This window comes from Bidens hawaiensis, unplaced genomic scaffold, assembly GCF_021521415.1.
Source record: "Bidens hawaiensis isolate Kalapana, Puna unplaced genomic scaffold, B.hawaiensis_p1.1 tig00005681_1, whole genome shotgun sequence".
Taxonomy (NCBI): Eukaryota; Viridiplantae; Streptophyta; class Magnoliopsida; order Asterales; family Asteraceae; genus Bidens; species Bidens hawaiensis.
The window spans coordinates 120738-131472 of NW_027491371.1; positions in this window are offsets into that span (position 1 = coordinate 120738).

Here is a 10735-nt window from a genome sequence, read left to right on the forward strand (position 1 = left end):
CGTGTCCTTCTTTTGATTAATTCCACCTTAACCGAATAAGCCATGGCAGAAGCCATTGGCCATAACTCCGCATATCATGTCTGGCAAGCACTTGAGCATGCCTACAACCATCAGTCCATTGAACGGATGCATACGCTCCGTGATTCTCTTCGTCAGCTTCAAAAAGGAACCTCTACGGTCTCCGACTATGGTCGCAAATTTAAAACTCTTTGCGATCAATTGGCTGCCATTGGCTATCCGGTGAGCGATGAAGATAAACGCCACTGGTTTCTATGTGGCCTCGGTTCCTCTTTTGAATCCTTCTCCACTGCCCAACGAACCGTAAAACCGTCCCCACCATTCCGTGATATTCTTGCTCAAGCAGAAAATCATGACCTCTTCCTTCAAACTCTAAATGTTACACCCACTCCTCAAGCCGCCTTTGCTGCCCAAACCTACCGACACTCATCTCACTCCACATCCTCTCGTGACTCATCACACCGTGACAGGTTTCGGGGTTCATACCGTGGTCGTTCAACAACCACCAAACGCCCTCCTCATTGCCAACTTTGTCGAACCAATGGTCATTATGCTAGTTCATGTCCAAACCTGTCAAGCTATGCTCAAAAAGCTACACCACTCGATGCAAACCTTGCACAAGCTTTCCATGCTCAATGCAACTTGGCGCAAAACACTCCGGATTGGACGGCTGAATCGGGAGCCACCGCTCATATACTTCGATCTAGCGATGGACTGAATGAATCCCATGCAGATTATGGTAATTATGTTACCTTTGGTAACGGACAGTCCTTACCCGTAACACAAATTGGTAACACAAATATTAACAGTATACCATTGCATAATGTTCTTGTTGTTCCAAATCTCACAAAAAATCTACTATCCATTAATAGATTAACAAATGATTCACCCGTTGATGTGTTGTTTTCTAACAATTTCTTTCAAATTCAGGATCACAAACACAGCAGCAGTTCTCGCTAGAGGTTCTTGTGAAAATGGATTTTATGTTCTCTCTCAAAGTCACAAGTCTCTTGTTGCTGCCCTTTCTGCTCCTCACCGTCGTGCTTCGTTTAATAAATGGCATAACCGCTTAGGACATGTTTCGTTTGATACTATTTCTGTTTTAAATAAGCATGGACATGTATTTGTTATTTCCTTGTTACCCGAACCGGGATTATGTTCATCATGTCAGTTATCAAAAGCACATCGTTTACCTTTTGTTGAAAATAATAAACGTGCTTCTCGTGTGTTGGATTTGATTCATTGTGGGGGTCCCGCACCCATTTCATCTACCGACGGATACTTATTATGTTATATTCGTAGATGATTTTTCACGCTTTACATGGTTATATCCATTAAAACTTAAATCTGATTTTTACAATATTCTCGTCACTTTTTTAAACTTTGTACAAAATCAATTTACATGTAAATGTCAAAGTTTTTCAAAGTGATGGCGGTACCGAGTTCACAAACAATTGGGTTCGAAATCTTTTTCATCAACATGGCATTTTTCATCATTTGTCATGCCCACACACACCCTAGCAAAATGGACGAGCCGAACGCAAGCATCGTCACATAACCGAAACCGGTTTATCCATGATGTTCGATTCAAATGCACTGGCAAACTTATGGCTTGATGCGTTCACCTCGGAAACATATATCATAAACCGTCTTCCAACACCACTTCTTGATAACAAATCACCTTTTGAGGTCCTTTTCAAACAACCACCATCGTATGCTATTTTTCGGGTCTTTGGTTGTAGAGTTTTTCCTTACCTTAGAGACTATACCAAACACATACTTCTTCTAAGAAGCACACCTTGCATCTTCATTGGTTATAATCCTCACCAGAAAGGTTACCGTTGTCTCGATCCGATCACTTCACGTGTTTATATCACAAGACACGCAAAGTTTGATGAGGATGCATTTCCATTCACCTGTACAGTGCCTCCTATTGATCACGAAAAACTTCTTCTATCAAACTTTGATGATAATATTCCACAACCACTTCCCACATCTACCAACAGTCCATTCACATCATTCAAACCTCCATGCAAAAATTCCTCTCAAACTCCTTCAGTGTGCACTTTATGTCTCCATATCTCAACTCCTCAATCTACAACCCACCCATTAACTCCTCGACCCAAGAGTTTATCTCATCTCCAACTCAACCTCCCTCATCAGGCCCAACAAACATCCAAGATCAAATCATACCATCCTCTCCAATTCCATCTAATACCACTCAAATCCCTTCTAACGTAACAACAATTCCACCCACCTCAACTTCATCACTTTCTCAAAAGTCTACTGACCCCACAAACTTAATTAATCCCCCACCTACTTCTACACATTCCATGCACACAAGATCTAAATCTGGAATATTCAAAACTAAACATTTTGCAAACCTCACTGATCTATCCGCAAATTGTTTACATCAAGCTCTTTTTGCCACCTCCATACCCAAGGGAGTCAAGACAGCTTCAAAAAATCCAAAATGGGTAGCCGCCATGCGTGATTAACTCGATGCTCTTAAAACTAACAACACGTGGGAACTTGTTCATCGTCCCACCCATTCGAATGTTGTTGGTTCAAAGTGGATATATCGTATCAAATACAAAGCGGATGGTTCACTTGATCGTTATAAAGCACGCTTAGTTGCTCAAGGTTTCACTCAAGTTCCCGGTCTTGATTTTTCCCACACTTTCAGTCCCGTTGTAAAGGCCTCTACTATTCGAGTTGTTCTTAGTCTTGCCACCATTTACAGTTGGCCACTCCGCCAACTTGATGTCAACAATGCATTCTTAAACGGTCACTTAACTGAAACAGTATACATGGAACAACCACCGGGATTCATTGATCCGACCTTTCCAAATCATGTATGTCGTCTAAACCATGCTTTATATGGTCTCAAACAAGCACCACGTGCTTGGTTTCAACGCTTAAGCAACTTCCTTATTTCTCTTGGTTTTCGATGCAGTCGAGCTGATCCATCTCTTTTTGTTTACAAAACGGACACCGTGCTACTCTATTTACTCGTTTATGTTGACGATGTGATACTTACCGGTAACAATGTGCATGTTATCAATGACTTCACTGACCGATTAAATCATCAAAATTAAAGATCTTGGCACACTAAACTATTTTCTTGGTCTTGAAGTCACTCACAACTCAGACGGTCTATTCCTAAGTCAAAGTAAATATGCTCATGATATTCTATCACGAACTGGACTTCTCGATGCCAAACCGGTAGCTACTCCGCTAACCACTGATGACACATTCACTTCTACTGGTACTCTGTTCCATGATCCGACACTTTATCGATCCTTGGTAGGTGCCCTGCAATATCTTACCATAACCAGACCAGACCTTTCTTATGCCGTAAACCAAACTAGCCAATTTCTTCAAAGTCCAACTACCGCTCATTTTCAGCTTGTAAAACGAATACTTAGGTAAGTCAAGGGAGCGTTATCCTACGGTCTCATCTTTGATCGGCCTATCAAAACCACTTTGGTAGGGTATTCAGATGCTGACTCGGCACGTTGTGTCGAAACAAGCCGTTCAACTTATGGTTACTCCAATTATCTCGGTGGCAACTTAGTCTCATGGAGTGCAAAGAAACAACCAACTGTATCTCGTTCAAGTTGTGAATCCGAGTATAGGGCTATGGCCAACACCGATGCAGAAATAATTTGGTTAACACACTTGTTGCGTGAACTATACGCTCTCCCACCGGATCGACCTACACTATTATGTGACAACAAGAGTGCTTTATTCTTAAGCCAAAATCCGGTTTCACATAAACGAGCTAAGCACATTGATATTGATTATCATTTTGTACGAGAATTGGTCTCCGCAGGTCAATTAGCAACAAAATTTGTTCCTACCACGCTCCAGGTAGCTGACATCTTCACAAAAATCTTGCCCCGTCCATTGTTTGAAAGTTTTCGTGACAAACTACGTGTCGGATCCCTACCTATTCGCTTGAAGGGGGGTAATAGGCGCTAAATAATTGAGTTTAAATTTAAATATTGGCTTTGCTGTTCAAAAGGGGGTTGCGGCGCAGCTTGTTGCCCGTTTGCCTGCCACTTTATTGTAATCGTTTTATAGTAAATTATATAAATAAAAAACATTTAAAAAAAAAAAAAAAATTGATCGGATTTGTTAGTCAAGAGATTTTATCTCCAACATTCTAGGATATACTCCTGTATATATGTGATGTACCAATTCAATGTAAATCAATTGAATCTTTTATTCTTTCAATGGGTATGATATTGCATGTATATCTATAGGTGAGTTTTGATAATTACACCATGTATCATCTAATGGTCGGTGATCATGATGAAGATATAATTAATTGAGTGTGAGCTAACAAGTGGTTTCAAATTAATTGTTTAGGGGTAGTTGAGAATCTAAGTTGAACATTTAAAGTTATCCGGCTAGAGAGAGAGAGAGAGAGAGAGAGAGAGAGAGAGAGAGGGAGGGAGGGAGAGGGAGAGAGAGTGGGGGAGAGAGAAAGGGACCTAGAGAGAGAGAAGGAGAGAGGGAGGGAGGGAGGGAGAGAGAGAGAGAGAGAGGGAGAGGGAGAGAGGGAGAGAAACATAGTACAAATACAAATACACCAACATGAATTAGCAAAAATGAAGGCACCTGAATATCCAATAAAGTCCAGAGCAATCAAACATACACCAAGTCGACCATTTTAGAGCTTGTATCTTAGCCCGATGTTTAATCCACTAGTTAGTAGAACCTTACTTTAATATGCTAGAATATATATATATATATATATATATATATATATATATGTATGGCCATCATGATCATTAATAGACTAAAATTAATTAATTATATCTTATTATTATATTAGCTAGGTAATTGTTGATGGACCAAATTACCCTTTTTGCTAATTAAGGGTTTTCCCTTTGGTGTATATAAATATATGAAGATGGTAATTAACATCTTACAACATAACCCTAAACCTGACTTAGAAATTCGTCACCCTCTCTCTATCTATATTATTCGGTTTCTCAAGAACCCTAATCCCCATCACTAATATACATCCTAAAGGGGAACTAGACAAAGCTGAGTATCATGTCATCCGGATCTTTCTCATCAGCCGTGGCTTCTCTCTGCTGTGACAGGTATGTTTTAGTTATATGTTTATCATAATATTCGTATTTTCCCTTACATACATGAAGAACTGGTCAACATGTGGTATCAAAAGCGATGCTGACTAATCTGTTCTTCATGTCTTCCATCAATTCAGGATCTAAACCGGAAGACATGGACTAAAACGTGATAAACCCTAAGATAATTTTCACATTTTTATGAATTCATATTTTTATATATATTGAAAACCGAATATTAATAAAACCTAACAATTTTTCGGTTTTAAAATTCGTATATGATATAAACCTTAAGTTTTCAAAATCTGATAAATTAATGATGTTCTTCGTGTTCATCACAGTTTTCGAAAATCTAATATAATCTAGTTCAAGATCTGGATTGTTATAATGTTTTACTAAATTTTTTGTTTAATATTTAGACCAAGATATTTCGAATTTTGGGAACTTAAATAAAGGAATTATTTTGAAAATAATCAAATCTTGAGTTTAATATAAAGACTTTTAATACAAATTTAAGCCAAAATGTCCAATCAACTTATACCCAACTTTTAAGCTCAAGTCCGAAACTTTAAGGGTTTTTATATTTAACCCAAATTCTAAACACAATCTATATTTAACCTAATTAAATAAAATTATGATGGTGCAAATAATATATCAGGTGAATTGAACGGGGTAACAACTTTAATGTTAAAAGAAAATATTTTGGTTTCTATAACATTGTATGCTCACTAACTTCATTTGCATTGGTGTATCGTTTATTGAAGTTAGCTATTGTATTACCCGTCGCAACCGCAAGCGTTGAAAGATGCTTTACAATAATGACGTACATGAAGTCCAATATGCGTGATAAGATGGGTGATGAGTATCTGAACGATTGTTGTATTTGTTACATTGAGAAAAACTCGCCCATGAATGCCAAACTAGATGATGTTTTAGTTAGATTTTAAAAAATGAAACACGTAGAGAACAACTTTAGATATATTGTATATTAATTATGTATTAGTAATAAAGTTTCCTGTATTTTTTATGGTTATATGATACTTTGTTTGATTAATTTTGTTTTTATATGACCCGACCCAATAAAATCAAACCGGAACAATAGAATCGGACTACGAAACATAATACACCGATTACCCGACCCAAACAGTCGAACCGGGCCGATTTTTTTAATATAGTGATTGTCAACTTAGTAACGACCAGTGGCGGACATACTTAGTAACTAGGGGTAGCCTCCGTTAACCCTCAACTTTTCGTCGACAGTGTAAATGTACTTTTATTTGGTTGGTTTTCGTATTTCGTTACCCCTGAAAAAATATAACGTTACCCATATTTGTTTAAAGCTGTAACATCCTACTTTTGATTATAATAAATAAATGAAATTTCGTTTATTCAATAAAGTGTCATGTGTCGGTTTAGATAAATAAACTATAAGATGATGGGCTTGGACTTTAAAAGATGGAATAAAAGATGAAATGGGCTTTAGGTCCATGGGCTTAAGGGAGTATAAATACCCCTTAAACCCCAATTCTTTCCATTTTTATCCATCTCTACACCATAGCCTACACCATCAAAAACACACACTAACATCATCATATATCCCGAGCCAAGATCCGAAGGTGAAAACCCGAACCCGTTGGTGCTTGAACGTTGTGACGAACCAAACCTAAATCAAGACTAGAACGTGTTCATAACCCGAATCGTTTAAGGTAAGTTTATATTTAGAAATCGTTCATTTAGGCTCGGATTCATTTGGGAAATCTTAGATTTGTATGAATGTGATGAAAACGAATCAAACGAACAAATTTTCAGTGAAATCCAGTATCAATTGATGGGTTAATCGATAGTGTAAAGACCCGGGTTTATAAACGAACAAATCGGACTGTGTAAACCATGATTTTTGAATGTTTCGTTGATCGGGGTTTATAAGCGCTGGTATTACGAATCTATTGATACCAAAATCGTGTTATTTGGTTGAGATTTGAGGATTTATGGCTGAATCTGTTGATGTTGACTGTGTGATGTTCTTGACAATTTTGACTTTGACCCTTGAGTCAAAGATCTGGATAAGAACTGAGATGATTACTAATTCGTGTGATTTAATAACGAATGAACCCTTAATTCGTTATCTACCCATTCGTTATATTAAGATAACGAATCATGTCACGTCAAGATAACAAATTAGGCTAACGAACTAGGATAGCGAACCAGATAACGAATCAGGTGATTCGTTACTCGCCAATTCATTACGATTAAGATAACGGATCAAGTTATATTCAGATGAAGAATTGGAATGACGAATCAGATGATGATAAGGTGACGAATTAGAATAACGAATTAAAGAAGATAATATAACGAATCGGAGACAATTCGCCATAACGAATGAGTTAACAAATTAGAAAATAATTTAAAATACTAATGGAAAATATGTTAAGACAGTTAATAGAAATTTAAAATACTAATGGAAAATGTGTTAAGACAGCTTAACCCCAGCCAGGGGCTCTGCTCCTTGGACCCCGCTAGGGGTTGCCGCCCCTAGAACCCCGTTGCCAGGGGCGCTGCCCCCGGACCCCGTTCGTTGAGGGTAATAACTAGACTAGAAACACGATTCGAGTAGTGATAATTAATTGATATATGTAATTATTATACAGTTAGCCGTGCACAGCTAAGGAAAGGAATAACGATTAACGGCTAACGTAACCGAGTTCAGGTGAGTTTCTAGCCCCACTTCCTTGTTATGTTTTCGGGGCTGTGTGCATACTCGATGTGATTGGTTAATACACTTACCTTAAGTGGTAAATGTATGTCTTATATGATTTATGTATGAATGAATGCTTGATGATGCATGAACGATCTTCGGATATTGCATGTATCGTCAAGGGATAGTTTAAAGATATGATTGATATATATATATATATATATATATATATATATATATATATATATATATATATATATGATATACAAATGATGTATGTACGTATGGAAGTTATAATTATGAATGTAGAGAAAGATATGGAACAGTGGCGGATCTAGGCCACAATCTCAGGGGTAACGTTCAAAATTATTTTTTCTACCGTGTTTTAATAATGTAAATGATTTTTTTTACCGCATTTTATGCAATAACTGAAATTTTTTACAGTCTTTAAAACATAGGGAACATACCCGCGATCTCAGGGTATGTTCCATAATATCCGCGAAATTTTTTACAGTCTTTAAAACATAGGGAACATAGGCCACAATCTTAGGGTATGTTCCCTAATATCCGCGAATGTAGGGAACATACCCTGATAATATCTGCGAATGTTTTAGGACGAGGTATATGTATATGTGTATGTATAAAATGAAAGACGGAAGGTATAACAGTATGAACGTACGAAGGAAGGTAAAGAACTATCTATGTATATGTACCTTCGGGTGTGTATATATGAATGTGTATGGATGTATTGTATGTTATCTGATTAACTAAAACTCACTTAGCGTAGCTGACTTTTAGTATGCACGCATGTTAGTAGAATGAGGCACCTCGCTTGATGATAACACATGGCATGGAATTGAAGATACTGGCATCTCAAGAAAATGTTATGATGTTTTTAAAGACTATGTTTTATGTTTGAATAACGATGAATGTTGTTAAGACGAGATTTGAATATTGTGTAATATATATTATGGTTGAAGTTTTATATTCCGTGAAAGTTTTAATTAACTCTGATATTTAGAACTGTGTTTATGAGTAAATCCAACGTTCAATGTAGGGCACCGGTAACGGGGCCTTACAAAAGCACAATCAAATTAAAAGCTAAAACCAATTAAAGTTCAACCAAAGTTCAAAGCCCAACCAAATTAAAGTCCAAACCAAATAAAAACATTGTTCATTATTCCTCGGGTCGCCACACCTCTACGCTATAACCAAGTAGCTGATGGTTGGTGTTCTCTCGGTTCCTCTTCCACGGTTCGGCTTCTATTTGTTCAATTTAGATATTCTTTTATTTTTTATCGAAAGTTGTAATTGTTAAGTTGTTTATGTAAAATATTAATTTGGAATTGTTTATGAACAATTGAATATTTTTTTTGAAACGACGACTTTCTTGTATGTTAGACCACCACTCTATTTAATTTGGAGATTCATGTTACCCCACTCTAGCTAGACTATGTTGTTTTAACCAGGCCAGGCTGTCTTTAGATTTAGGCTTGGGCGTCCCTCCTGGAAACCATACCCGCTACTTGACAGTCATTGTGCCACCAAAAGAGCAGAACTATCTAGCGTGACACACATTGTAACTAAAACATGGGTGGGCTCGGGATTCGAACTAACAACTTTGTAAGACCTAGCTCAAATACTTCATTGCTAATATCCACCCAAAGTGTCACAAGTGGGGATCCAACTCGGGTCTCTGTTGAAGAACCCAAGCCTCCTACCACCAGTCTTGATTGATTGATTATGGTTTTTTGGATAATGTAATTGGAAATGGTAATTGATTGGGGATTTAAGGTTTATGTGTAAATTGGAAATGGGGTTAAGGTTTAAAAAATTTTGCTTCTTCTAAAATTAGAGAAATTGGAAGATGAAACGATAAAGTCATATTAGCAATTTTTTTAAATGAAAATTGCAATAAATGATAATATTGGTCTAAAACCAAGTTCAAACAAAAAAAGAATTTATTATATGAAATATGGTAAAAAAAATTCGGTTATTGTATAAAATACGACAAAAAAAGAAATAATAAAAATTCGTTTACATTGTTTGAAATACAATATTAAAGAAATTTTTTTTCGACGTTACCTATAATATTTTTGTCTAGATTCGCCAATTAGTAACGACTTCAAAAATTTCATTCACATGAGAAAAATATGAGCCCGCCACCAGGACGCCCTTGTAGTATCCACAACAATTAGTCTGATCACCGTTCAGTGTGTTAGATTGATTCAACCAATATTCATGCATGCATATTGCTACGTATTTATATGATTTTAGCACAAACATAAATAATTAAATAAAATATATAAATAGGTGAAGGTCTAGTGAGGTTAAATTTAAAAAACTAAAGGATTATTAATTAATCCCCCCTGAATTGAAATTATCATTAATCCCTGATGACTAGGAGTAGGCTGGTAACGAAGTGTGGTGGGATTCGCCAGATTTGTAGGCTTTGACTAGATAAAGCAAGTGATTCCATAATCGATTAATTAAGCAAAAACCCTAAATTAAACATTCTTAGCGTGATCAGCAACGGCAGCAAAAGGTAAACGGTATCAAATACAAAATTTGATTATGTATCTTCCTTAAAATGCTTAATCATGCAATTATATCATTTTGCAACTTTGAGGTTTATTAATTATAGTATGAATATTATATATGATGATCTGAATGTGAATTAGAATATCTTTGAAAGTATTAATTAGAAAGGTTGCCTAGTAGTTTTAGCCACCAACTTCTTCTCTACATATATACATACATGTGTTTTTTTTAACATCCAGCCTAGTTATTCAGCTTGAATCACTATAGTGATCAGGCCGCGTCTAAAACCGATTACCATTATATGCTGGCATTCAAAAAGTATCGCATGTCTTTGTCTAAACTTGGCCGTTCTGTATCTTTGTTTCAGAAATCATCCATC